The sequence below is a fragment of the Squalius cephalus genome (genome assembly GCF_949319135.1).
Source record: "Squalius cephalus genome assembly, chromosome: 15".
In the NCBI taxonomy this organism is placed as follows: domain Eukaryota; kingdom Metazoa; phylum Chordata; class Actinopteri; order Cypriniformes; family Leuciscidae; genus Squalius; species Squalius cephalus.
The window spans coordinates 37,416,334-37,432,625 of record NC_137136.1 but is presented as its reverse complement, the minus strand read 5'-3'; positions in this window follow the sequence as shown (position 1 = coordinate 37,432,625).

Genomic DNA, 16,292 nt, shown 5'->3' with positions numbered 1-16,292 from the left:
CACTCAAAAGCCTACAAATCCTTAACGAAAACTCAGAACTTCATTTAAATTGCTGAGCATATGTGACATAACATTCTGAACAAGCACGCAACATTTTATGGAGATCAGACCATAGGTGGCACTATAACTGTTAAAAAGCTTTAAAAACCACATATTTCATTAGTAAATTGCCTTATCTGCTTAAAGGCCTTAAATGCTTGAACCCCGATAAATGCTGCTTGCAGCTTTAAATTTATTTTATTTTTTTATTTTTAGAAATCACTTTACAAACATTCAGTCATCACAGTCCATAAACAAAAATTATACATCAAATAATTACAAGTAGCAAAATACAAATAACAGGAATGAGATTAATAAAATAAATAAATAAATAAATAATAATAATAATAATAATAATAAAAATAAAATAAAAAACAGACTTACAAACTTCATTAATTATAAGGATAAAAGGATTTTCCCCCCTTTTTTATTTAAAAGTTTTGAGTATATATCAGTTATTAACATAGCTTTCTTATTTTTTACCAATTTAAGAGACTCGAAATATATGTCAGTTTCAATTTGGAATAATTTAAAACATAGTTTTGACTTGGAAAATTTTGCTTTATGAATATGGAACTTACCTAGTAAAATAAAGAGATTTACAATATTACATACATTTCTATCTTTACAATCTGTTTCCCTTAAATTGTTATTGTATGTTTTGTTTTGGATGCCACATAATTTTCAACACTTTTCCAGAATATAATACAAAATGAACAACCATAAAAGAGATGAGTTAACGATTCTTGTTCTGACTTACAAAAACTACAAAAATTATCAACAGGCGTGAATTTTGAGATAAACAAGTTTGTGGGATATATATTATGCAATATTTTCAAATGTAATTCCCTAACTTTGTTTGTGATACAAAATCTAAAAGAAACAAGCCACGCCCCCTGCCAATTAACCCTCTGGGGTCGACAAACGCGCCCGCGCGTTTTGCTGGATTTTCGTCACATTGTAGCACAATAAACTTAAATTACTCCATCATTTATGGTCATACAGAAAAAAGAAATATAAAAAAAGAATCTGTGATATTTCTACTTTTGTATGTGTCCACTTACAATCAAATCAAAACATTGTGCTTTTGTCAAATAAAGAAAATAAACAGGGTGTGCTTTCTGCCTCCCCGTCGCGGTGAACTTTTTTTTCTTGAGCACGTCTATAAACTGAAACCAAACTCAGCGAATACTTGTCACACATTTATGAGCCATATACCTTTATAAACATTTAAGTGTGTACTTTTAAATGATCGGATTCAAATTGAAAACAAATATTCTCTGTTTAAGTAATTTGTATAAAACCAACAAGATGTCCAGCTTCTCAAACGCTTCCTCATTATTTTTTATTTCACCACGCCCACGCGCGCAAAAGAGATTCACATGCAAATCTCCACATGGAACACGAACGCGCTCGTTACCTCAAAAACAAAGCACGAAAAAACTTCACAAGTCTCTGCTTTTCGTTGAGTTTGGAAGACACGTGCCGTGAGCTTACATTGGATTTACCTCAGAAGAAGAAGAACGCGATTTGAAGACAAGAAAGATGTAAGGTAAGAAATTCTTATTGTTGCATAAATTTCACATTGCAGTTGAACTGTTGCTAGATATATGGTGAATATTATAATATTTAGACCCGTGTTTACTGTTACTGTGTTTGTGGATATCTGCTCAAACGTAGATATGTATATGGTAACCGTAATGTTTCATATTTTGGATCGCGATCGCGTTTGAATGTATCATATTTTGAAACGCGATCGCATTTGAAAAGCAAAACGCACCAAACGGCTTCATGTTTTTACTATTATCTCATTTCATATCATCATAACGAATGGAAACATTTGAAGTAACATATGATAATCAATATATTTTTCTCTAGCTTAGTTGTTACTGAAATCTTTTGGAAGATTTATAGGCTGCTATAGGTTATTGTTATTATTATTTTATGCAGCACTGCGCATAGTCTATGCCTACAAGGCACAACAAACCTGGTGTTCATTATATTATATATTGTTGGAAACATTTGTGTGTGTGTGTGTGTGTATTCTGTGAATTTTAAAAAGCAATTTTAACCAGAAAAATCTAAAATGTATTCCCAAAATCGTGCAGGCCTTTCTCTTGATATCAGTATGTTCACTTTTTTTTTTCTTTCAGGGCCCAGATGCCACTGAGTCCTGCTGACTTCAACATTCACATGAGTCTCTGTACATGAACATGGTAAAGTGGAAATCAAACACCTTGGAAATGAAAGGTATGTACAATGTTTTTAGGAATGGCACAAAGGTCTCTGTCTTTGGATCATTGTTTTCAATAAGTGCTTTTTTGTCATTTGTTTTGTATCTTTGGATTATGTTGTGTTGTATATAAATCCAAACAATCAAAAAGCCATTCTTTTTTAAATCTCCTCATTCTTTGTGCAAGGTTGCTCAGAATGATAAGGGCCTGATAGCTCCTAATAGGGCAATTAGGAAGGGTCTTTGTCTTTCTCAGGTGTGAAAAGCTTCTCACACAAAACACGTCGTACAAATTTTAAATCAATATATTGTCTTATCAGAATGAGGGTGATTTTCACATAGTTTTGGAGCAAATATTCTAGGCTACGTGATATAATTTTCAAAAGTCTTGTGAAGAAATAATCAGTTTGGGTTTCATGGCCTTATTTCAGTGAGAATTTTTTTTTGTATTTTCACAAACCACGCATAAATGTCATTATCTCAAAACTACAAACTTTTACACACATGCTGCTGATATATTATTGTAGCAGAGTTTGTGCTGAATACAGTGTAATCAGACTTTAGCCATGACAATGTCACAAGTAACAGAAATAAGCATAAATGTCAGAGCATGTCAGAACACCTCCAGGGCCCAGAAAACAGCTCAGACCCCAGAGGGTTAATCTCAGTCAAATGAGAATTCCAGAAAAATTTCCCACGAGTTGTTATTTTCTTTACATTTAGAAAGCATTTTCTGATATGCATATTAGTACAATTGCTGCTCATAATATCCATACCGTTTATATAAAGAGTAAAATTAAAACCAGGAACTTCATTTAGTTTTTTATAACTTTTCATTAGTTCTAATATGCCATGAGGTCTAGATTTGAAAACTGAGTTATATTCTTTGAACGTTATTGGGAATGCCTTCTCTCTGAGAAAGGATTTATAGTTAAGTAATTGGTTATTACAATCAAAAAGGTCTTTTATAAAGATAATATCTCTATCGATCCATTTCTGCAAATAGAGTGACTTGTTCCCTTTAGTGATGCATTCATTATTCCATAAGATGGACTTGTGTGGAGAAAAGTTGTGAGAATGACATCGCTTCCAGGCCAGAAGAGCTTGTTGATCAAACTGGGATAGTTTTAGCAGCAATCTTGTAATTGTCACGGTGTGGTGAAGGTTGAAGAAGCGAACAGGCAAAAGGCTACAATACAAACTTTTACTTTATATATTTCCAAACAGGCACAGACAGGCTGTACACACACACTAAACAAGACTAAGAACAGACAAAGACTGACTGAACTGAAGGAACTGAAACACTAACACTGATGAACACTGATGACAGAAACACAGGTGGAACAGATGATGATGAACTAGACACAGGTGATACGGATGAACTGATAATGACTGAAGACGACACTTGGCTGATGACAGGGAGACCAAGTCCAATGAAAACAAGCTAAACACAGCACAACACGAAAAAGCATTTCAACTGTAGATATAACATTTTGTCCGAAATCAAAAATCTGAAGTGCTTTAAGTAAAAAATAATGTTCTACCATATCAAATGCTTTATAAAAGTCAAGAAATAGCATCAGTGCATCAGTATTGATGTAATCAGAATAGTCCAGCAGGTCGAAAACAAGTCTTATATTGAGCTAATGTGACGGTTAGACATAAACCTGTTTGTGTTTCACTGATTATCTCATGAAGACCTCTTTCTAGCCGTTTAGCAAAAATTAATGATACAATTGTGTAGTCAATATTTAAGAGTGTAATAGGTCTCCAATTGTCTATCATTAAATGATCTTTATCAGGCTTAGGGAGAAGACATATTAAACCTTGCTTCATTCTCGTGGACATTTCCTTTTTTAAAGTGCATTATTTAAATAAATCAAATAGAGGATTTTCAATAATTTCCCAAAAATGCAAATAAAATTCGACTGAAAGCCCATCATTACCCGGCGATTTGCCTTTTTTCCATTGAGCTAACAGCCTCTGAGATTTCCACTTTAGTAATGGGACGTTCACAACCCAATTGTTCAGATATAGTTGGTGTAAATGCTTTAACTGATTCAACAAATCTATCACAATCATTTAATTGAATATTAGACATATATATTGCTATAAAATGTACCAACAGATCTTGAAATGTCTAAAGAATTAGAGGTGATGTTATTATCAATTTTAAGAGTAGTTCAATTATTTCTCTTACGATTTTGTTTCTGTAAAGCAAAGAAATAACTCGCATTTCTTTCCCCTTGTTCCAGCCATTTTGCTCGAGACCTTACAAATGCCCCTTTAGCCATTTCAATATACATATGATCTATTTCCTCTTTTAATTTTTTCATTATTGTTTCTTCTTCCTCTGAAAGATTATCCTTAGTCATTAAAACATTTAATTTATCCATAATACTTATTTCTTTGGCTATATTATATATTTTTTAAATTACTTCGTTTAATTGCTATTTCTCTCACTTTAAACTTGAAAAATTCCCATTTTTGTATGTGATTCACTTCATTATTATCAAATATGCTTTTTGCTGTTTTTTTGACTAAATCACAAAACTCATTATCTTTTAATACATTATTATTTAGTTTTAAATAACCACGTATATTACCATTTTTGTTGTTTTGTTCCTGCTAAATGGATTGAAATTAATTTATGATCAGAAAATGGGGCATAGCTATGATGATTCTGACACAAATTGCAGACAAGAGGGAGATATAAGCCATAGATCAGGGGCCCGTTCTTCGTACGTTGCTTAAAACATCCCAGATCAAATTACACATCCAAGATGATATCATCGTGCTAATCATGATCTGGGCCCGGTTTCCTGATAACGTTCACTCTTAGCGCGCTAAGAGAGCTCGAAAGATATATCTTACCAAAGGTGTTTATGTTCCTAAGTGTGTTCCCCGAACCATACCTTAGGAAGTTGCTTAAGATATACCTTCTTACGTGCGACGTTACCCGGCGCTGTCCGTGGCGATGGTGCTGAATTGTTTGATATCGATGGCTCGACAATCAATTATTCTCTCGTGCAGGGGCTGTTTATGTGAGAAAGCGGTGATCTTTATAAATGAAGCACTTCAGAAATAGTTGAAATTGCAATTTATTATGATTATTGGATATTATAAAAAATAATCCAAACTATAATAGCCTATAATAGCCTAGCCTACATATTTTAAAATTGTAACATATATTGCTGCCACAATAACCTTTTCAAAAATTTACGTGCCTTCTTCTCTTTCCCATTTTTGTTCGCTGAGGTGGAGCTGCGATTAAATATTGTTCTTGTAAATACTTTCCAGCATTTCAGTAATAAAAGTTTACATCTTGCGTATGGTGCTCGGCAGTGATCAAAAAGGATTTAAACCGTGAATTTTGAATCTCTTGTAAACTCAGAGATGTGGATTCAGACGGCAATTAAATTACCACACGACCTGTTTGTCAAAAAACAGAAGGTACTAATTTGGCCAGGGATTTTTACGCGGGTTGGGTGAGAAAAACACTGATATTATGGATTCGGACGGCACTAAAATCACCGACTTGCCCCTGTAAATGTTTAAAATACCGGACGAGCCCATGAGAAACAATATTAGCGTCCGAATAGGACTTAACTGACAGTAGCCTATGCTTTCACTGGCCTTTAAAAGAGCGTTTTAATTAAATTAATAATATTGTATAATAATATAATTAAAAATCTAACAACAATCAGTGTAATGACAATTTTATTCTTTGCATGAAAACACTTGAATTAGCCTAATTTAATACTGTCTGGGTGTATTAAAACTTCAGAATTATATTCATATAGACCTGCAACAGTGATAAGGTAAAGCTAAGAGTGGTCCAGACCAACCTTACGAAAGTGTGACTTACAAAAGATATACTTAGCGTACGAACGTTTTGGGAACCGTCCCATAAGGTTAAGAGAGAGGTTAAGGAATAGGTTAAGAACTACTTAGAGATAAGAACGCTTTGGGAAACCGGGCCCTGTCTAATTAGGTTCTTCGAACACACTTGCCGGATATGATTAGTATAGCTGGATTGAGTTATCTGAGATAATTGCGCGTTCATGCGCTGGTTTAAAAGGGGATATGTATCGATAGTAGAAACATTGATCAGCAACGCTGCTATTGGCTGCTCAGCGTGGCCAAAGAGCGGGCTCAGTTTTTCTCCTCAGCAGAGCAAGAACTAATAGTCGAAGTTTATTCAGAATTTTAATGTTTAATCAAAATGCCAGGGAACACCTCAAAGTCTGCAAAAGCCAGGAGAGAAGGCTGGCAAAAAGTAGCAGACAATTTAAATCCGTTAGAAGTGGCCATGTTAGATGTTTTTATCACTTATTAGCCTATATATTATTGCATAATTACTTTGTTCATTGTAATGTCAGAGTCACCACACTAGAACATGGGAACAAATAAAATTGAAGTACAAAAATATTCTACATAATGGTAATTTTTAGTTATATTATAGTCTCTTTTATAAAAGGCACTGTTAAATAAATGGTTGTCTGTTTATAAAAGCAACCAAGAAAAAGGCTGAGAAAAAAAATAGAAAAGATCTTAGTAGCCTACACTGTAAAATAATTTTTGCTGCATTAAATTAAGGCCGTATAGTCGTTTCAACTGTGTAACGATATTAGCTCAAAGGGGAAATATTAATAATAAACCATAATTACAAATTATGATTATTTATTAATATTTGGGTCAGTTAATTAGATTAACTTTGAGGTAAGCCAATTAATATTACAATCAATTAATCAGTTCCAACGAACTATTTGATTATTCATTTATTCTAAGAAAAGTGTATCTTTCATGGTCACTGGAAGATAATTATTCCTTAGCATGTACAGTGCTTAGAGCATGTAACAAGATCAAGATTGTAAAAGGGACTTTGTATGCAAGCAGAGAATCAGAAACCAGATGCATAATTGTCTAAATCACACTAAAAAAACTAAATCACAAACATAACTAAACTAAAGAAACAAACAAACATACATACATTCATCCATACATACATGCATAGGTAAAGTGGTGAGTGTTATGGAACCAGAAGCAGGAAATAGAACTATGGAGCAAGATCTATTTCAGTATGAAAAGAACCATCAGCTGATCATTTTCAGAGCACCTCATTAAATACTTGCATGGTCAGTTGCAATCGTGGACAATTCTTGAAGTGGTTGAAAAATGAGTCCGTTGGTGGGTCTGTGAGGGTCAAAAGTCATGGTGCAAGTTGCCATTGTGTGGTTCCGACGCTGTTGTGGGTCGGAGCTTACATGGTGGCTTCGAGCACATGGCTGTGGTGAGTCGAAGCCTGCTGTCCTGGCCTGCTGAGTGCACGCTGGACGGTGCGGCCTCCTGAAGTGCCGAGAAGGCAAGGAGTTGATCGTTGGACGGCGCGGTGATGGTAGGTTTGCAGTTTTGCAGTCTCCCTTTTTGGAGCATGAAAGCATGGCAGGCATTGCTTAGGCCTGTTGGATCCAGGGCCCTGGGCCCCAGTGGGGGCCACCGTGAGGAGTACAGTGGAGGCCAGCAGCACAAAACACAAAAAAGTGGGCTGATCTAGTGAAAAGGCCTTTTTAAAGCTTGACAAAGGATAGCCCTATGCAGGCTGGTTCACCCAATGAGAAGGGTAGAATTTCTGGCGGGAGTTTCCTCTGTCACCAGGATTTACAAGCCTTTGTACTAAGCGTGCTCATTTGCAATGGCACACTGGGTTGGTTTCTGAAGGTGAAACTAAGATAGATTCTTGTAATTCTAATATGTTGTACAGCTATCGTCATATCATGTACACAATCATTTCGATCTTCAAATTACCAATTTATAGAAACCAAACATGGTATACGTGGGGTTACATGGGCAGTGGGTCCCATAATAGATATATAGTATCAACAGATAGCAGTATTATAAGAAACAACACAAGACAATCCTTTACCAATGTAACTCATTCACAAAATGTTCTGGAATGCATGTTCATTTCATGTTAGTCAGTTCATCAATAAATGAATGCAGGAGAGCCTGTTCTAATGTGTTCTGTGGGTTTTGTAGCAGAGGCTCTGTCCGCATTGCTAAAAGTCATAAAACTCCTTATCTGATCGTTGTCCGGGTAACTAGGACCGTCTTGTCCTGTGTGGGGGATGGGACGCAGATCCCAGAGAAGTTTGAAAGTTTTTATGGTACATGTACCAAATGTGTGTCTGATTTGGTCTTATTCGTTACAACTGTTAAATCTTGAGTAATGATGAATTGCTTTGACTTGTGAAAGTGAAAACTGATAAACTTATGTTAATGTAAAAATATTTTGCCATGAGTTATTGACCACATTTTTCCCGAGTGTAGTTCATTGTGATGACATTGTGTTTTCCTCTTTTGTGCACTTTTACATAATACACACTTGTATCTGTTCCCAAGAAAGTGGTGGCTGAAATATGTGCAGTAAGTGGACATTTTCTAACTTTCCAAAGGAAAGAAAGTATAAGACTTTGTAATGTCCATTTGTTTCCATTGCACTGGACAGTGAATAAACCCTCTCAGATAACTGTCATATGGAGGAACTAGCCTACCTGCAAGTGCATAAATAACTTTACTTCATTTATACTTGTATGCTTTATGGCTGCAATATAAGTTGCAGGATTCCACATCTACAGAAAGGCCTACAGAAGAGTCTGCACAGACAGAGGAGACATAGGCCTACAGGTGGGCAATGTATAGACAACTTTTCCTTTTTATTTGTTGCATGAGGCATATGTCTAATATCTGTTGTTGCAGGCACTTGACCACTGGCTTTTCTTTACAAAGAACAATTGAAATAAAACTCAAGGAACTAAGCATATTTGTCTTTTATTAAACATTTAATGAAAAGTGTTTTTTTTTTTTTTTGGCAATGTTGTGTAATATGGCACATGCAACAATGTCACAGGCCCTGTCAGGTGTGCAACCCTCAGACTTTTCAGACACTGAAATCTTCCCTTTAGTTAGCCAAAGTTCATTTCATTGTGTGCCCTTGTCCAGGCTAGAGCTGCATTGTAACTGGTTTGGGTCAGGGAATGGGGTCATAAAACACCTGTCTGCAGGCAGGAACATGTCATTATCACCTATGAAAAAATGCAGTTCTGTTAGGATCAGCATAAGTGTATGTAATACAGTGAGCTTGATATTTAATTGTGGAACTTTCCTTACCACTTTCAAATAATGTGCATAAATGTGAATCTCTGAAAATGCTTAAGTCATGTACAGATCCTGGCCATTTTGCTTTCAACTGCCTTTTTTTATTTGATATAATATTACTAATCTGGAATATTAAGAATCACAATAGTAACTGGGCTGCACATTTACATTGTGAACCCCCTTTCTGTTCACATAATCCCCTTCATTAAGGCCTTGATGGCAGTCTATGGTAGCCTATAGTCTATGGTACCAGTCACGCTAGTGAAGCCTGAGTGACATACTATAATCGGCATGGTCATGATTGCATGATCTTCATAAAAAATTATGATAGCCTAAAAAAAAAAAACTGTTTTAAAAAAAAACTGCTTTACAACATTGGGTCTTAAGTGGCTTGGAAATGCCACAAAAAACCTAAAACTGTTTTTTAAACCTAAAAGCGCCAGGTAAACTACGAATGACACGACAGACAGCACTTTCCATCAAGTTCTCCGCATCTCCAATAGTGTAAAGGAAAGAGCCACTCGCAAATAATCTTAGGGCAATGCAAACAGTTTGTGCTGTAGTTAAAGCCCGACTCCGACAAGTCGAAAATAAATGTGCGTTTCCAACAAATTAATAATGTAAACGACAATCTCACGAGTCACGAGAAAAAATATATATCTCAGAAAGTGCACTATCGCGCTGCGCTGGACTTCCCGTATCAGCTCCGCTTATGAAGCCGCAGTCTAATCCTGTTAACATGAAATAAGCTGCTCCCGCGCAGGTTTAAGTTTGCGCACATGTTGCTATGACAGCAAGTCCAGGATGAGCGTCGAAGAACCAAACAATCCAAGATCATGCCAAATCGCCAACAATCAAATCCAGCTAACTGAGTTAGCGCCGTACGAAGAATGGGTCCCAGATGTTGGACCTGCGCCTAGACACGACCACAACACATGATGTAGTCAGCAGAGACAGTGTTAGCTAGACTCTCTCCTATGAAGGCCTCATCGACACGACAGGCATCGGCACTGATCCTCAGCAGAGACACAAGAACCAGACCTGTCCTCTGCACAGACCCTATTTTCTTCAAGAGCTGCTTTACAGCTTTACTGACTCAGAATGTGTATTCATGTATGAGCTAAATAATAAAAAGATGGTAGTCACAGCAATCTTAATGACAAAAGGAGCCAAAATGAAGGTGACTCATATTTTTCAGACGTACAGTTATTTGTTTTCTGATGTTCCTTCTCATACTTCGTTGATAGATGATATTAGGGATGCACCGATCTGACACTTAGTATCGGTATCGGCTCTGATACTGCCATTCTTGGCCGGATCAGGTATTGGTCAGACGAGACCGATCCAAATCCGATATTGTGCGTACAGAATATACTATTTTGTGTTATTGTTAAGCCCCACAAAAGGCACAAAAACATTATAAAGCACCATAACGTTTTTGTGCACTATATTATAAAGTGTTCTGAAGCCATTCTATAGTATAATGTGACGTAGAGATGAATATTTAAGTCGTTAAATTCACGTTAACTCTTCCCTCCGCTGCGGCTGTCAGTCATTCTCCATTCAGCATCAGGCAGCTTGTTGTGTTCGGTTACGACAGTCAACAAGATCAAACTCTCCAAGATGATTCAATGTTACTATTGTTATACTTGATCGGTAGATGAAGGTCTCTGGTTTCGCATAAAACAACTTGTTTCCTGGTCCAAGAAATCTAAATGAAGTCTTAATTTATAACAGTGAAGTCACTGTATCTTCAGTCTCTGTTGATTCTGTTGACTGTGAGTCTCTGTAGTGGATCCTTATTCACCATCAGAGGATTATCAGAAGATCACACTGTCATCTATAACCTTAAATAAAACACACAAACAGTCACATATGCAGTATGAGATATTACATCTGTCACATCTTTTCATAAGAAAACGAACTAGATAATCTATATTAATTCATTCTCAAACATGATCATATAGCTTCTATCTGATGCTCAAAGTCACTTTACAAAATCAAAAGCACATGAAAGGTCACTTTCACACAACGGACAGCTGATACAGAACCAGCAGAAATGATCATTACACTCACTACACATTTAATATCAGTTAATAACAACCCAAATCTCAGATTATCACACACATAAGGCGTCTTTACACAGAAACCAAATCTGAAGCGGCATAAAATCACAAAATGTGCATTTACACAGAGTGTTTATTGCTCTTCTGACGCGGAGAACATAAATGCATTTACAAGGGAATTAAAATCACGGGAAATAATACTTTGAACATTACCATTTTAAAACTACAGTTTTAACAAAGTGTTATAAAATGAATTTAAAAGTAATTAAATCGTAAACAAAGAAATAAAGCTCGAGATAAATAAAAATACAGAATTTTCGATTTCCTTTGTGTGATATAACGATCTCACGCTCTGATGTTTGTCATAATTCTGTGGTACTGATAAACAACTGAAAAACTGATCAATTTCCTGATAAAATTGTTCCAGATGGAACAAACGCTACAAATATATTATGAATTATTACACCGGGTCGATCACCGCAGGTTTATATTCTTTTCTTTTTTTCAAAGAGCCAGAAAGAACAATTCTGCTATCGTTAGCGTTTCAGGCAGGTCGTGTGTGGGTGAAATATCATCCTCAAGAACACAGGCGGACTGGCCATCGGGAGCACCGGGACATTTCCCGGTGGCCTGACGGTCGTTCTAGCCTGCCGGCTGCCGCTGTGCAGACGATCAGCCTGGCATGTGATAGGCTGGTGTGCAACTACGAATTAATTGACGGATCTCTCAATCGACGAATCAGGCAATGGCGGAGTGAAAATGACACTCCCACCCAACGTCAGCGACGCACTGCCTAATATCTGGCTGCTATATCCAGAGACAGGGTATATCTGACTAAATCGTTCAAAAAATGGAGCGTAAACGCAAAGGAGGAGCAGAGAGGGAGCGTATAAAAAGGAAAAAAGCCCTGGCCACAGACGCAGCAAGCTGCTGCAAAATCCCAGCCATGTTCGCCAGTAAGAGAACAGGTCGGTCAAGATTACATTTACATTATATTTATAATAATTTGGCAGATGAACGCTTTCATCCAAATCACTTAGATAATCACAATAGATAAAATTAAACCAACAAACGAGCAACAATATGTCAGTGCTGCTGTGCTGTGTCAAGTCTTGTTTCGTTTACATGTAGCATATTTTTTATATAATAAATAAAAATGAATAAAAAGTAGACAGAATAGTGTTAGTGGGTCAAATTGTTTAAATAATAAATACATCAAGTAGATGGTATGGAAAAGAATACAGTGTTAGTTATTTTACAATATGTAGCCTACAATGTTTGTTTGTTTATTTATTTTGAAAAGGTGACGAAGGAAGCAGCAGTAGCACTAGTGCTGCAAATGCTCCTGCTGTTGAGCTAGAGGTGGTGGACAGTTCAGCGTTTGAGTCAGAGCAGGAACCTTCAGGTAAAGTTTAAGATAAGCAAAACTAAACATGCAGGCAGCAGGCTATACTTTTTAAACAACATGTGCTTTTTATGATTTATAAGATCAGTAGTAGGACTGTGATTTTGGGGACATACAACTGATGGCTGCACAATTATAAATACAGAATATTGAACACGCTTATTTCATATTGCAGAGCAACTAGATGTGCAGAGTGAGAGAGAGAAGGATTCAGGGAAAGATGAAGGAGACAGTGAAAGCCTTGATATGCCTTTTGATTATTTTGCCCGTCCACAGTCTAAGGATTTAGATTTTTTTTTTAAGTATCACCCAATCCAAACATCTGAAAGAGCCATTCCTGATGTATTCCATTCAAAAAATGTCACAAACAGAAAATGGCTGACATACAATGAAAGTAATCACTCCCTATTCTGCTCAGTATGTCTTGCATTTGCAAAACCTTTAGGCAGTGACAGTGCATTTGTCAAAGGAGGTATGCAGGCCTGGAAACATGCCCATCAGAGAGTACAGGAACATGAGAGAAGCAGTATCCATAGAGAAAGTGCTGAAGCCTTTTTTCTTAGAGTCAACAAAGCAGATATCCATACCCTTCTGACTGATAAGCAAATGACCGTCCATCGAGACCAGGTTAGAAAGAGGAGGCAGGTCTTGGAACGTGTGATTGATGTAGTGAAAGTTATTGGTAAATGTGGGCTAAGCTACAGAGGGCACAGTCATGAAGCTACAAATGACCTTGAAAACACGGCTATCAATCATGGTAACTTTCTTGAGCTCATACTTTTGCTGAGCAAGTATGATGTCTGCCTACAGGAACATGTTAGTGATTGTATTGAGAAGAAAAAGAAGCAGGTGAGAACTAAAGGAAGAGGGTCCATGGTAACTTTGATGTCCAAAACAACAGTAAATAAAGTAGTTGAATTAATAAGAAATATGATTCAACAGACAATTGCTGTTGAAGTGAGAAAGGCAGGGATGTTCTCAATACAAATTGACACAACACAGGATTTAACATCCAAAGACCAGTGTGCAGTAGTTCTGCGATATGTTACTGATGTTGTCCACGAGAAACTCATTGCAGTCATTGACTTAGTCATCAACTGGACAGTACTTTGTGGAGCTTGTGAAACAGACCCTAGAGAAGATGGACATAGACATCAAAAAGTGCATTGGTAATGCAACAGACAGAGCTGCAAACATGCAGGGACAATACAAAGGTTTCTCTGCATTGCTCACAGGAGCATCACCTAACCAAGTACACATATGGTGTTACTCACATGTCCTCAACCTTGTTCTAGCTGACACTACAGGGGTTGTTGTGGCAAGTGAGTCCCTTTTCTCACTACTGAATGACATTGCAGTGTTCATTCGTGATTCCTACAAGCGCATGAAGCTATGGGAGGAAAACAGTGAGGACAAGAGACACAGACGGCTTGGTGTAATTGGTGAAACGCGCTGGTGGGCCAAAGATGAGGCCTTGAGGAAAGTATTTGGAAGGTTTGCAAAGCCTGACAATGCACTTTACACAGATCTGGTCATCACTATGGAAAAAATTGAAAAGGATGTGACCATGAAACCTGTCATCCGAAACAAGGCCCAAGGGTACAAGGCTGCTCTCCTAAAGTATGAAACCATACTGACAGCTGAGATTTTCCTCAGGATTTTTGAGCAGACAACCCCTCTCTCTAAATATTTATAAACAAGTGGCATGGATATTGCTTCAGCACAGCACTTGGTGACAGGAACAGAGGAGAGCTTGAGAAAGTGTGCCCGGGACTTTCAGGGTGTAATGAGGGCAGCAGATGACTTTGTTGAATGGGCCAATAGCATTCTGGAGAAGCTTGAGGACAGTGAGGCTGAAGTTCAGACTTCTCTCCCAGAGAAGAGAATTAGAAAACACAAGAGGCAACCAGGTGAGCTGGCACAAGATGAGCCTATTGCTAATGCAGACACTGACTACAAAATCAACATCCACAATGTGATCTTGGACACTGTTATTGAAAGCTTTCATAGCCGTTATGCAGAAAATGCAGTGCTGTGTTCAGATGTCTCCTGCATGGATCCTAGGAACTTCCCTGAAATCAGAGAAAAAGGCCTTCCAGGGACAGCCATGAAGGAGCTCAGCAAATGCCTACTGCAATTTGATGAACGTGCCAGTCTTGAGACATTGCAGGCTGAACTGATCAGCCTTGCACAGCACTGGGAAAGATTGAAACAATCACTAATGGAGAACTACAACATTAGGGGTGCTGCCTCTAATGATGAAGCAGGGGAAGGCTCTGAGGTTCCTGATGAAAGTGTGGAGTTTGTAAGCAGAAGTTGTTCCACATGCAAAAACTGTCCAATATGCTGCTATCTCCTCCTGTCTCAGTACAATCTGCTTACTGATGCTTATCACATCATTGGTTTGGGCTACAAGTTCTTCCTCACACTATCTATTACTCAAGTTGCCTGTGAGAGGACCTTCTCCACCCTGAAGTTAGTGAAGAGCCGTCTGAGAACCTCCCTGAGTCAAGATAACCTTGAAGCATTCCTTTTGATGGCAACTGAGAAGGAGATTCTTATGGAACTTGATAAAGATGACATAATTGACAAGACGGCAGAGAGCAGTGAGCTACTGCGTCGCCTACTGGTGTACTAGTAGTGCTAATTACTTACTGTTTACTCTTACTGGTCTGTTCCACATAATGCCATAATTGAGTAAACATTGTTATCTTTTACTTACGCTGTCATAGGTTTTGTTAAGTTTATTTGTGTTTGTGTTTCTGATACATTTGATATACTAGAGTTGAGCACTGAAAATACATAAAATGTAAATATTTCAACATGTGAATGTGTCTCTTATTATCTCTTTTAAAAAGCCAATTTTCTATTTGTCATTGGTTTGGTAGTATAAATGGTGTATTCCTAGTGAGTTTTTAAGGGTTATTTTTTTATTCATTTATATTGCATCTGGTAGTCTACCTGTTACATTAATAGGGTTAGCCTACAAGTTTATCAGTCCAGTAGATTACATGAATAGGGTGGTGGTGACTGCAGCAGCAGAGGTGGCCTGGCAGTGGAGTCAAATTCCTGGCCTGAATTATTGTCCCAGTCCGCCACTGCTCAAGAAGATGATTTTTGGAATATAATATAACACAGTGACGGCGAATAAGCATTTAAGTTAGTGTATCTGAGAGAAATGTAGCGGCGCGTTGATCTGCCAGTCTCTTCAAAGGAAGATTACAAACGGTGAAAGCCAATTGATTACACACGTCGACGACTCTGTTATTTTGGTGGTTTGCTTCACGATGTGAGTACAGGACACTTTTACTTTATTGTCCCTTGTTGGTTGACATTTTTTAATTTGGCTAAGACAATATGGAGATAGGCCGATATATTTAGTCTTCTGCTT